Source organism: Mytilus trossulus, chromosome 1 (genome assembly GCF_036588685.1).
Source record: "Mytilus trossulus isolate FHL-02 chromosome 1, PNRI_Mtr1.1.1.hap1, whole genome shotgun sequence".
Lineage (NCBI taxonomy): Eukaryota > Metazoa > Mollusca > Bivalvia > Mytilida > Mytilidae > Mytilus > Mytilus trossulus.
The window spans coordinates 13,929,303-13,944,297 of NC_086373.1; the positions used below are offsets into that span (position 1 = coordinate 13,929,303).

The 14,995-nt window shown below is 33.8% G+C and overlaps 1 protein-coding gene across 2 annotated transcripts in view; it reads right to left on the reverse strand.

Annotated features, from left to right (window-relative positions):
• LOC134715849 (uncharacterized) overlaps positions 1 to 2,067 on the reverse strand; it is a 51,113-nt gene extending 49,046 nt beyond the window's left edge. The window contains exon 1 of one of the 2 annotated variants that reach the window (XM_063578366.1): positions 1,994 to 2,067. The gene's annotated coding sequence lies outside the window, so the exon portion shown is untranslated. Of the gene's footprint in view, positions 1 to 1,287; positions 1,439 to 1,993 lie in introns of those variants that run through there. The other variant, XM_063578357.1, reaches the window with a different exon arrangement.
• Positions 2,068 to 14,995: the final 12,928 nt, after the last annotated feature.

The following is a 14,995-nucleotide window of genomic DNA, read 5'->3' on the forward strand; positions in this document are numbered from 1 at the left end:
CTCGTATGGAGTGTGTTATCTCCCTTGATTATCAGTTATTCCTGTAAACCGGAGTGATAATTACATAACAAAGACTGTATTGTGTCATGTTTACTTACAGATAAAACTATTATGTTAGTTCATGCCTTTTTCAATTCATAAACAAATTCCTTTCGGATCTCTCGGGGGTGTAAACAAAGTTTGAATTGTGCCTAAAAAAAGTGTTCAGCCCCGTGCCTGCAATGCTTTCTAAAAGCGAAAATTTCATTGAGTATCTGCTGGTATTTATCTATAATGGTTATCTGAAATCATCTGGGATATCTAGGTATAAATAAAAAAATACTTACCATCATTTTCACAATTTTCCCGGGTGTACAAGGTGAAATCATCCATAGATCACTCTGGAAACTTCTGATTTATCTTTTTGTAAATTGGCTCAATATCTTTAATTGTTTTCCCATAGGCGATAATGATAACGTTTTTTCCTGTAGCTCAGTCCATATCGTAAACTTGGATATGTATGATAGCTCGTTTCGAAGCTGTGACATTTTCACATATGTGGTTAAATTTTCGGGGTACGAAGTGAGATTACTTTTTCCGTAAATTAGCAAACCCCGAACATCCTTTTGTGATGCGGCTCCTTGTGGTAAAATATCCCCTTTTTAACACAATAAGTTCTTTGAAAATTTAATACTTTGAACACATTCAATAGCTCCATAGTTTTTACACATTTATTCTATGTTCCTCTACTTTCCTAATCACCACAAATAATTAAGTTCAGTCATTTGTTAAAAATAGAAACATGTCCAATATCACTACACAGAGATTTTTTCTTTACACGTGACTTTTGAGTTCCTCATTTCAAGGCGCATTAGGGATGTTGTCCCATATATATGAGGGGGGATAGGACCTTAATCGGGACTCCGGGATCGGGTGTTTTTAAGCTTGGGATTTCGGAATTGACCCTGTCGGGCTCTGGGAATTCTTGTTTTCAAATTTCGGGACGTCAGGATTTGCTTTATTTTGCCGCAGGATTTCGTGTTATTAAACCCGGGATTTTCAGGATCAGGACCCCTCCTATCCCCCCTCATATATCTAGAGAGAAATATAGGTCGGTCAATATTCACAAAGCATGTATGGTAAAATATTATTTTAAAAATATGATATGTACTTGTATTGTAAATAACTTTGACAAGTTGTCTGGATCGTCTGTTATAGGCGGAACAGTACAGACTACACTTCTAGAGTAAAAAAAAAGTAGGCCTAAAGTAAAAAGAGTAAAATTGTATGGACTTAGTAGTCACTTACCTACTTTCGTTTAAAAACTATCACTTTATATTTAATTATAGATAACTTCGGCCAATCTGCATGGTAACTTTACGACTGTTATTGTGAAATACGTAAACATTAAAGCATGCCATTTAGTTCAAACGTGGTTATTTACACTTCCTCAACTCACAAAATAAAGGTAAACATTTCTCGGAAATGGCCGGATATATAATAAAAGACAAACCTACCTGGAGACTGAGCCTGGAGAATGTTCCGTGTTTTGCCTAATTATTTTTTTTAATTTTTGGAGTGCTGTTTGTTTTTTTCCTTTTTTCCCCACGATTTTGATTCGTTTACCTTAGAATTATGTGCTGTACTGCTTTTTGATATGCTTAAATTTATTCAATGCTTTTCAATATATTACTACAAACGCTAGTAAATGAAAAATAACCCTTTTTAATCTAATATATATGATGCGGATAGTTGCAACTGATTATGATTATGATGAACACTCAATTCACTTAAATAAATCCGTTCATTTGTGATAAAATCTACAAGACTTGGCTTATTTTTTTCTGTATTGTAAAGCCTTTTTTTATTCAACGGGAAAAACGATGACATTTATGATAAACTGGATCAGATCTAGGTGAGAGCTAGAGAGTGAAAGAGAGAGAGAGAGCTCCTGAGAGCGAGATACTTTGATAGATAGACAGAGATTGACAATTCAAACAAAGAAAGTACTTACGAATACAGATTATTGACCTCGTTTCTCGACTAACAGAGCAACAGTGACGATGTTGCCTCTTTCATCATATCATTAGGAAACGCTATATTTACAATACACTTTTAATATTATCCCAGTCTTTCCTGTTTCCGTTGCATTGTTATTGTTTAACGAGTGCTGATACTCATATAAATGTTATCTGATGAGAACAAATACACTTTTGAAATATAAATAAGGAAATTATTGTAACTGATTATAATTGATATATCAAATTTAAATAACGCAAAAATAAACAACGGTATCTTTTGCATAAAACGATAAGAAAAATCTCAAACATGATATGTGTCTAGAAATTCAACGATAAAGACAAAAAATTACGTAGGCTGCGTATCTGACCTTTATTTAGTTTCCTATATGGCACTGGCTACGGTTACATGGAAATGTAACAATAATTAAAATATTATTGTTACATTGGAGACTAATTGCCGGAATGCAAAGTTGTGAGAGGAACCGATTAATTACGAATGTAACAATAATTACTGAGGCTACAGTTACATTGCGTTTTTGTTACATGAAAAACAGCAATGTAAGCTAGATTTATTTAACTAAAATCTTCTATATTGCTTAATTCTTTCATATGTACTAGACAACACTTGTAATATTTATAATATTTATTGTAATATTTATAAATAATAAATATATATTATTCAACAAATGGTGTATAACTTGCTTTGGCGGATCGAAAATGAGGGGGGGGGGTCCGGTGTTGGAACCCCCCTTTTTTGGCTAATCAATGCATGTGAATGGGGACATAAATTTGGAACCCCCCTTTCAAAATGGCTGGATCCGCCACTGACTTGAACAGTTTTACGTATTAACTTTTTTTTTTAAAAGTTTTCATATATAGCTGCACACCTACTTTTATTACTGTCATTATATTTTGAACCAATTTGATTTAGGGTGAAAAAATGAAAACTTGGGATGCGTTTTAAACGAAACTGAAACAATATCAAGACATAAATATTATACAGCTATACAACTTGACGCAAATTGAAACATCAAAAGCAAAGTTTACTAACTGTAACTTAAATACTAAGAACTTCTGTATGTACACGGATCCGTGGATGACGTAATTTTAGTCATAAAAAATGTATCGGACTTTAAAAACCACTTTCTGGATTTGTAAAAATTGTCATTGTAAATATAAAATTACAGTAAATAAATTGTATGTAAGAAAAGTTATGTATTGTAGATATAAAATAAATGTCTTCAACATTTATTATTTAGTACATATTACTAGTCCCATCGTGCATTGCTGTTTTTCATGTAACAATAACGCAATGTAACTGTAGCCTCAATAATTATTGTTACATTCGTAATTAAACAGGTCCTTACCCAACCATGCATTCCGGCATTTACTATCCAATGTAACAATAATATTTTTATTATTGTTACATTTCCATGTAACCGTAGCCAGTGTCTTCATATATAATATCAGTGGATAGAAAGTTGATTCTAATATTCTAGTATTAATAGAACTGGTTGTAAATATTTCAAGAAATGATTATAGAGTGTCCGGTATTTCATGGGTTGAATATTTCAAATAATATATGAATAAATAAATTGTCTTCATTATAGGTATACCAACGTAAATATTCGCCTACTCAAATCAGAACTCATGCAGAAAGAAAGACATATTAAAATAAACAGCTAAATGTGAACGGAAAACAATTCCTGACTTAGACTAGGGCATATTAATATATCCAGTGTTAGATAGTCTTATAAAATAGGCTAAATAGACAAAAAAGCAGAAATACTAAGGCTTTTTTTCTACCTCAGGGTTTTGGTTTTCAATGCTCTTCAACTTCGTACTTATCTTGATTTGGCCATTTTAACGTTCGAGCGGAACTGAAGAGTCTTTTGTAGACGAAAGGCGCGGCTGGCGCAAATATAAAATTTCAATTCTGGTATAATATGATGAGTTTAAAAAGTATAGTTCTACTAGTATTAAAGTATTAACCGTTTTGTCATAAATTGGTGTCCGTCATCTTTTCGTTTCCCCGCGCCGTTATTTTTCTATCTTTTGCATTTCCCTGAAACTAACGAGACCTCTGCCTAGCATCTTCTACTCTGAAAAAAGGCTAGTTATTTTGAGAGTGACGAAACCAATTAAGATGCCTTACAAATATTCTTAAGTTGTTTTTTTTCTTTCAAGGGGCACACAAGTTTCCATTGACCCCTATGCAAAATAACACTTTCCGATTCTTTTGTCTTATTAAATAACACCAAATAGTTGATTTTTACTCCACTATATATTCACAATTGATCTGTGGAAATCTGTCCTTAAATTCACAATTGATCTGTGGAAATCTATCCTTTTACCAAATTATTTCATTTCATCTAATTAGTCAAAATTTTAAAAGTGACCAAGGGGTCTTTATTGGTTTTAATAGAACGAATTTTCAAATACGTTATGTTATCCTGGGGCCGTGTCAACGAAGCTGTCATAGGACTAGGACATGTCTTAGGATGGTCTTAGTACACGTCTTAGTCCTAAGTCAGGTTAAAGAAAGTTTCCTAAAATCAGATATGTCCTAAATTTGGTCCTAAAGTTAGGACATGCAAATAGGTGTCTTAGGATAGTCATAAAGATTAAAATGTCCTAAAACGTAATAAAAACAACAAATTTGGCAAAAACTCAATACTAAAAATACATATACAATATTAAACTATCATACTGTTATGAGAATTAAATTAATACAACATTTGTTTTTCATTTTTTTGTTGTTAAAGATGTAATTGTATGAAATTAAATTATTTCGTGCTGCCTTTTTGAAGCCTAAAACATACAAGCATTAAATTAACATTTTAGCGACTTACTAAAAAAGATGCAATATTAATTCAAAAATGCGCAAAATATTTTTTTAAAATACTCATTCGATACATGTAATGAAAATCAAATCGAGTGGATCTAAGGACAAAACTAGTTCATCGACTAAAATTGCAGCACGAATAAATATCGCATTTTTAAAACAATTAAAGTTTCGTGACTATCTACTTTTGTTTTCGTATTAAAAAATCATTTATATACCTTTTATCATATTATAAAACAACTTTATTTATTAGAATAACGTTAAATCTTTAACTTTTATTTTGCGTTAATTGTTTTCCATATAAAAGTCCCCCTCCCTCTCTTTATACATGTAGATTCTAAAATACTATTAAATCTATGTCATAGCAATCTCAACATATTTTTTCAATTAAAAAAATGTGTTAGGATGATCCTAGGACCATCGTAGTTATGACTGTCCTAAGACAGCTTTGTTTTACATCCTAAGACATGTCTCAGACACGTCCTAAGACCATCCTAAATAACGTCCTAAGACATATCTTAGGACATATCCTAGGATACTTTCATTGACACGGGCCCTGAACAATAGTTAAAGTGTCTTGTTAGGTTCGTATTTTTTCTCTCTAGTGAATTGATCACAGGCGTTTGTACGGAAGCCGTAAGAGGGCACACACAAAATTATTAATATTTGTTTAGTTCGAGATCACGATAAAACATTAACGTTTTACCGAGATCTCGATAAAAAAAATATAACATTATCTCGAAAAAAACGAAATCGTTATATAGATCTCGGATTATTCTATTGTTATCTCGATTTAGTAAATTGAGATATCGGATTTACATATCGTTATCTCGATTTAGCATATTGCGGATTTAGATATCGTTGTCTCGATTTTTTAAATATCGTTATCTCCATAAAACAAAACTGTTATATCGAGATCTCGCATTATTATATCGTTATCTAGATCTCGAATTATCATATCGTGATCTCGATTTATTAAAACGAGATCTCGGATTATTCAATCATTATCTCGGTAGAATATATCGACATCTCGATAAAAATATATCGTTATCTCGATAAAACGAAACTGTATTTCTTTTTTAGAATACGTCATTTTGATATTGTCTTTAGAATACGTCATTTTGATATTGTCTTTAGAATACGTCATTTTGATATTGTCTAACACATATTCAAATTGATATCAGAAAAACAAATTCAAAGCACTGTTTAAAATATTTAACTTAATTCATTCATTTATTTAGTTTCGAAGATTAACTATTAAATACCAATTTAACGTATATTCAAATATTAAGGTGGTATCCAACACCTTCACTAAAATTTATTTGGCTCGTTTAATTTTCATAAAATTTTAACAAAGTATTTACATTGACCATTTGAGAAAAGTATTAAAATTTCAGAAAATTTGAACCAACCATTTTATCAGAAAAAATACACTGGTTATATAGCATTTTGACAAACACTAATTTTAATCATTGAGAAGCTTCATATTTTAACAACACAACGTCATTAAATCGTTTAGTAGATTTTAAAGAGTTATCTTCCTGTAGTGTTTATAGGTACCACCTTAAAATACTTAACGTCATCTTTTTTTTTGTATTTTCACGTTACCTTTGCTGTTTTTCATCCCATATTTATAAATATAACAAGTTTATTGTGCCGCATCGACCATATGCGGGGTTGCGGAGGACCTAAATTAAAATACGCGAGAAATTATAGAAATAGCCAATTTGAAATAATGGATTGGATATTTTGAATAATGGAATGGACTGCTGCAACCCTTCAGCACCTAATTACATACATACCTTAAAAGACATATAGTCAATATGTTTCGCAACACCTATATGATGATTAATACAGACCCTTCGGCCCTTCATACACTACATGAAAGCTTATAAAAAAGGGGATACAATGGTATAATATATTGATATAAAGCTTTCGAATGAGGTATAATGTATATTTGGAATTAAGTGTTGAAGGGTCGCAACAGTCTATTCAAATAATCAAAATATCCATTCCATTATTCAATATTGTCTATTTCATAATTTTCACGCGTATTTTGGCATTTATGTCCTCGGTAACCCCTCTAATGGTCATTGCGGCACATATTATTTATAACCATTTTGTTCCTTTAATAATAAGCTTGCAAATGGTGTATAAACAGTGGCGGATCCAGAAAAAATTTAGGGGTGGTCCCAAATGAATACCGAATGGTATGAAAAAGGTTAAAAAATACCTTCGACATTATGGAAGATCATGAATTTGGACAACACCATGCGTAGCTGCGGTATCGTAGCTCTTTAGGTCCTTTTGTAATTTTTTGACTATTTACGGACCTAAAGAGCTACGATACCGCAGCTACACCATGCGATGCACATATTCCTAGGTAAAGGAATTTAAAGACATGTAAAACTGATTTTTATTTAAGACTCTATACAATATCTTGCAATCTAAAATAGCACAACATACAACTGTCATCTGAATAAGGCAAGCTGTAAAAAAGGTTTAGCTAAAATGTTCCGAATCGGTAAAAATAGTTTTACGTAAAATTGGTCAAAATTTACTAATTTAACAAACTTAAGAGTTGTTTATCAGGTCATTCAACATCATGCTTCGCTGGGTTTCCTTGCAAAGTTATCTATAATAATTTGTTTTATGTTTAGTTCCAATTAAACTGTAGTGCACAAGCATCAACGCAAGTCCGTTTAAACGCGATTGTCTCGTAGTTGTTCTCAGATAGGTTTTCAGAAGTGATAACTCACTGTTGGATCGCTCACATTTGCAACTCGTCACCCCATGGTAGCTATGATTTTTAAGATAACAGAAATAATTGGAAAGTCGGTTTTGCAACATTCTTTCAGAGCACCGGCTACAGTTTCTGGTTTTGAAAGTATTGACTCGCAAGTCTTTTGCCACAAACGCAGTACGGAAGGCATTGTAGATGGACTCGGCAAATCAGTATGGTTAAAGTCTACAAAATGTTTAATTTCATCAAATGTTGCGCTTTGTACAAATGCCGGTACCTACTTCAGTGCTTGAATTGCTGTTGATGTTGGGGAGGGGAGGGGGGCTCAAAGGGATAGATAAATAATTTAATTTGATTCATTCATAATGATTGGTTTTTTTTCAAAATGTCCATAAATGAAATTTAAAACCGAGACTCCGTTAGTTGGAGAATGCAATTATATATGGAAATTTCACTTAAAAATACAAAAATAATTTGTATTTCCCTTTCAAAATAAGAAGTCAACTTCTTCATATTGACGAGCTGTTTTGACAATTTAATTACATGTATGCAGGTGAAACGCATTGATCCGTATTCTATCAGTGTGACACCTCCAGGTATCCATAACCAATTAGTGCGATGAAAGGATTACTCATGTTAATTTGTTAATTAGCTAGTTATTGAAAAAATAGACACTTTAAAAAAAAAATGGAGGTTCGTCATGGGGGTGGTCCGGTGCGCCGTGGGACCACCCCCTGGATCCGCCACCGATAAAGTTTTCCTTAATTTGTGGCAGACAGGTCGCAAAAGTTCATTCCATTGTTCAAAATACGCTATTTCATAATGTTCACCCGTATTTCTATTTTTAGGTCCTTCGTTACTCCTCTAATATGCGTTGCGGAAAATATTGACTATATACCTCTTGTTCCTCTATTATTAGAAATAAGCGGACTATATTCCGCAATTCGCGGCTCCTAGGAAATTTCTTGTAGAGTAAAGAAAGGGGGGACTGGGCCTTTATGAATAAGAGGTTGGTAAGTTTTCAATTACTTTTTTTTATATTTAGGCTTCTTCTTAGGAACATGTTACTTTATTTGCGATTTAGAGTTCTAACGCAAACGATGCAAACGGGTAAGCTCGCACATATTTTGATCATTTCTTTCAAACATATACGTTTGCAAAGTTTACATAAACTTTGACAAACGATGCAAACGATAGAAATGCTTCTGCAGTTTGTCGTTTGTCGGGAGTTTGTTAGTACACTCGCTACATGTGTTTACTTCAACCTGATTAAGAAGTATTTGTCATGTTCTACGTTTATATGCTGGTGATGTGGTTTTACTAGCTAACGATGAAAAAGAATTACAAATTCTGTTAAATGCATTAATTATATGGTGTGGAGATAATAGTATGACCAGTAATTCCAAAAAGTGTAATATTGTGCATTTTAGGACACCTTCTGTTAATAAGTCGCATGTTGAATTTGAATGTGGGAATGGTATCATTGAATATTTTACTACTTATACATATTTAGGTTTAGTTTTAAGTGATTTTTTAGATTATAATGTAACTGCTAAAGCTGTTGCAGCTTCTGCAAATAGAGCGCTTGTCCTTGTTATAGCCAAGTGCAAAATGTTAGGTGGTGTTACTCATAATGTCTTTTCAAAATTATATGAGAGTTTGGTGCTTCCAATTGTTGAATATGGTGCTGGTATTTGGGGTTGTAAAACTTTTCTTTTATAAATGCTATTCATAATAGAGCTTGCAGATTTTTTCTTGGAGTGGGCAAATATACTCCAAATGCTGCAGTTGCAGGGGATATAGGGTGGATACCTATCTTTCAAAAACAATGACAATGCTTAATTCGACTATAGTGCCGTTTGAACAATATGAGTTCTGCATGATACTGCTACCTCTAAAATGTTTAGTAAATATGTCGAACAGTGGCAAGGCAATTTACAATCAGAGAAAGCTTTATTTGGTAAAGGTGGTAACAAACTTCGTACATATTTTCTATTGAGAACAGTTTTGAAACGGAAACTTATTGTAAATTAACTCATTATAGATACCAGGACTAAATTTTGTATATACGCCAGACGCGCGTTTCGTCTACAAAAGACTCATCAGTGACGCTCGAAACCAAAAATATTAAAATAGCCAAATAAAGTTAAAATTCCAATGCCATTTTCGCAAAGGAGTTCTTTTGCCAAATTTCTATGAGGTGTAGCACCACCGTAAGAATAGAAACGGGGAGATTTGAAAAATTAATTTTAAAAGATCGAGTCTGTGATAATTGTATGAATATTTTAGAAGATGAAGCCCATGCAAGTTATTTTATCGTGTCCTTTATATGACGATTTTAGAAAAAATCTTATTTTAAATAGACATAGTTCTAAATGTTTTATAAGTTGTAAATAATGTTACTGTCAATATGTTTTATAAAAGATGAGTTCTGTATATAATTTTTAATGTTATAGTCTCTTGTTATTCTGTACAGAATGACTCTCCTTTTATTAGCTCACCTGGGCCGAGGGGCCAAGTGAGCTTTTCTCACCAGTTGGCGTCCGTCGTCGTCCGTCGTCGTCGTCGTCGTTAACTTTTTTACATTTTGAACTTCTTCTAGAGAACCACTGAATGGAATGAAACCAAACATGGCATGATTGTTCCTTATGAGTTGCTGATCAAGTATTGTTACTTTGTAGCCAAACCATCACCCAAGATGGCTGCCAGCGGGGGACTTAGTTTAACATAGAACCCTATGGGAAATATTTACAAATGACTTCTTTAAGAGAACCACTGAATGGAATGAAACCAAACATGGCATGAATGTTCCTTATGAGGTGCTGACCAAGTGTTGCTACTTTGTAGTCGATCCATCATCCATGCTGACCACCAGCGGGGGACTTAGTTTAACATAGGACCCTTATGGGAAATATATACAAGTGTCCTCTTTTAGAGAACCACTGAATGGAATGTCACCAAACATGGCATGAATGTTCCTTATGAGGTGCCGACCAAGTGTTGCTACTTTGTAGCCTATCCAACATCCAAGATGGCCGCCAGCAGGGGGAATTTTGAATGAAATAAAACATAGCCTGAATGGTCCTTTTCTTATGAGGTTGTGTTGTTACTTTTAGCCAAGTTTTATATTTTTTTAAATGATTTCAAAAAAAACAAGTAGAATCAGGTGAGCGATACAGGTTCTTGGGAGCCTCTTATAGTAATGTTGTATTTTATATTATTGAGAGATGTGACTTAAATAAAATATTGAATTGAATTGAATTCATAAAAAGTCTGTTTACCATCAACATGTGCATGCATAATCTAATTAAGATATTGATCTACATCACGTACCCGGTAATTAGTGATCAATATTTTAAATAGATTGGTGCATGCAATATTGAAAGTTCAAACAGGGGCCGCATTGCTTTCTAACCAAAATTTTTTAAAAGTTGTGTCGCGTTTGTTGTTGTTTTCTAAACACTACAAAAGTAGAAACAAATTTAGGAATAAATATGCAAAAAGTCGTTACGAATTCCCTTTAGGCTAAAACTTATTCAAATCCGAGATTTCATTTATTCTAATATTCTTAAATTAATGATTTCTTATTTGGCAGAAACTACAAAAAAATAGAAATTATCTGTTCTGACTTTAAAACACTGATTTAAGATTTACATTCTTTAACACAAAATATGATAAAATATTTTATGTCCATTTTTAAATAAAAAATTAAAAAGGGAAGCAGAAACCTTCTTTTTTCATAAGAGGCCTTGCTTGCCAAGAAGTCTGAGTAGTTCGTCTACTGTAGTCACTAGACAGCCAATACTGAGGTTTTGAGGGCGAACCTAGCCCGTGAGGGGGTTCTCGACTCCAATATTAATTGATTTGGATTGTCATTTTTCCTATCAAAGGTGGGTGTTTTTTCCCGTCTTCCTCCACCAATAAAATCTGACCGCCACGAAATAGCCGAAATGTCACGCTTAATTAAAAGTGGCGTTAAAAACACCAACTATCAATCAATCAATCAATCAATATTTTCTATTTTGAAACTATACGATGTTTGTACAAACTTTTTAATTAATCAACCTTTTTCGTAACTACAAGGGCAGATGGCGGATTGGGGGGGGGGGGGGGGGGTCGAATATGTCGTTCATCCTTGGATAAATTTTGAGGAACGAACGTCTTACACATATATTATCCAGTATAATTTGAATAAAATTGAGAAAGGAAATGGTGAATATGTCAAAGCGACAACCACCCGACCATAGAGCAAACAACAGCCGAAGGCAACCAATGGGTCTTCAATGTAGCGAGAATTCCCGCACCTGTAGGTGTCCTTCAGCTGGCCCCTAAAATATGCATAATAGTACAGTGATAATGGACGTCATACTAAACTCCGAATTATACACAAAAACTAAAATTTAAAATCATACAAGACTAACAAAGGCCAGAGGCTCCTGACTTGGGACAGGCGTTAGTATGTTATAAATCAAATATGAGAATTTGAGTCAAATCGGTGAACATGAATTTGACAGCTAGTGCCCCTTTAATATTTTATATTTTTAAGAATGTAACAAAAAAGGGCCACGTTGGAAAAAGGCATATGACTTTCATGGCAAATCCTGAATTAGGTATCAACATTTGTTTTAAAATAAAAAAAAGAAGATGTGGTATGATTGCCAATGAGACCACTCCCCACAAGAGACCAAATGACACAGAAAAAAAACCAACTATATAGGCCATCGTACGGCCTTCAACAATAAGCAAAGCCCATACCACATAGTAAGCTATAAAAGGCCCCGAAATGATGTACGGTTTACATGTCTGCTACTTTTGTAATGGTTTCTGGTGATACTTGATCAAAATTTATAAATCAATATATCTATCCTCTACTTATCTTTTACTTTCTTACCATTTAACGATTGTGACCTACCAAATTAGACGCTTTACCAGATTTGTAATAACTTAAGCTACACGACGGGTGCCACATGTGAAGCATGATCTGGTTACCCTTCTGTAGCATCTGAGATCACCCCTAGTGTTTGGTGGGGTTCGTGTTGCTTAGTCTTTAGTTTTCTATGTTTTATCTTCTGTACTATTATTTGTCTGTTTTTCTTTTTGTTTTTAGCCATGGCGTTGTCAGTTCATTTTCAATCTATGAGTTTGACTATCTCTCCGGTATCTTTCGTCTCTCTTTAAGTGCTATTTATAATTTGAAAAAAAATAAAAATTATTTCCATTTAAGAAGTCAGAGCTTATTTTGTAAATGAGAAATTCCAAATCTTTTTTTTTTTTTTATTAAAATCCGCATGTGTTTATCTTATGAAACAAAAAGTTAAGTATGTCTTTTAAATGATGAAAATGACAAAGAAACCGAAATTAATCTCTTACTTGTAACTGTTGTAATGTGTTTACTTTTTTAGTATAACATAGACGATCGAGTATAGAACATATTTTTTTTATTTCCAATTAAGGGCCCACAAGGGACATACAGAGCATACATGAATAAGGAAAAAGAATATTGAGTTGATAGATAAATAGATACAAACATTTTTTACATACAGTAACAATACAATTACTAACTCATATTTACTTTAATAAATTTACCAAAAGCATTAAGGACCTGATTGTCTTCACAGTTTACTTAATAAATAAATTTATGCTGATTATCAAGTATAGAAAAAATTGGAATACGTTGGCAAACAAAGTCAAAGAGAGCATATTTCAGTATATGATATTAATGCTTAAAAGGACAAAGAACCACCCTTCCTCAAACTAAAGGACAAAGAAGCACCCCTTCCTCAAACTAAAAGACAAAGATCCGCCCCTTCCTCAGACTAAAAGACAAAGAACCACCCCTTCCTCAAACTAAAAGACAAAGAACCGCCCCTTCCTCAAACTAAAAGACAAAAAAACACCCCTTCCTCAAACTAAATGACAAAGAACCACCCCTTCCTCAAACTAAAGGACAAAGAACCACCCCTTCCTCAGACTAAGAGACAAAGAACCACCTCTTCCTCAAACTAAAAGACAAAGAACAACCCCTTCCTCAAACTAAAGGACAAAGAACCACCCCTTCCTCAAACTAAAAGACAAAGAACCACCCCTACCTCAAATTAAAGGACAAAGAACCACCCCTTCCTCAAACTAAAAGACAAAGAGCCACCCCTTCCTCAAACTGAATGACAAAGAACCACTCCTTACTCAAACTATAAGACAAAGAACCACCCCTTCCTCAAACTAAATGACAAAGAACCACCCCTTCCTCAAACTAAATGACAAAGAACCACCTCTTCCTCAAACTTAAAGAAAAAGAACCACCCCTCCCTTAAACTAAAGGACAAAGAACCAACCCTTCCTCAAACTAAAGGACAAAGAACCACCCCTTCCTCAAACTAAATGACAAAGAACCACCGCTTCCACAAACTAAAAGACAAAAAACTACCCCTTCCTCAAACTAAAGGACAAAGAACCACCCTTCTTCAACCTAAATGACAAAGAACCACCCCTTCCTCAAACTAAATGACAAAGAACCACCACTTCCTCAAGCTAAATGACAAAGAACCACCCCTCCCTCAAACTAAAGGACAAAGAACCACCCCTTCCTCAAACTAAAGGACAAAGAACCACCCCTTCCTCAAACTAAAAGACAAAGAACCACCCCTTCCTCAAACTAAAGGACAAAGAACCACCCCTTCCTCAAACTAAATGACAAAGAACCACCACTTCCTCAAACTAAATGACAAAGAACCACTACTTCCTCAAACTAAAGGACAAAGAACCACCCCTTCCTCAGACTAAAAGACAAAGAATCACCCCTTCCTCAAACTAAATGACAAAGAACCACCCCTTCCTCAAACTAAAAGACAAAGAACCACCCCTTCCTCAAAGTAAAGGACAAAGAACCACCCCTTCCTCAAATTAAAAGACAAAGAACAGCCCCTTACTCAGACTAAAAGACAAAGAACCACCCCTTCCACAAACTTAAAGACAAAGAATCACCTCTTCCACAAACTAAAAGACAAAGAACCACCTCTTCCACAAACTTAAAGACAAAGAACCACCTCTCCCTCAAAATAATGGACAAAGAACGTAGTCTGAACCACCCCTTCCTCAAACTAAAAGACAAAGAACCACCCCTTCCTCAAACTAAAAGACAAAGAACCGCCCCTTACTCAAACTAAGAGACAAACAAAGAAACGAAAGGAAAAAAAACAGAACTTGAATAGGATTATATAAGCAAAGATCGACAACCACCGACAAGATTCTTGACATCGTACATGATTGTCATGCCGGGTAACAACTAGTTATTTTTGACGACCGTTCAAAATTCACTAGATATTATGTTTAATATCTTGATATAAATAATATATTGCACATTTCATTAATAATGACACCATAAAGATTGTAGAAATATTTTCGATCAGT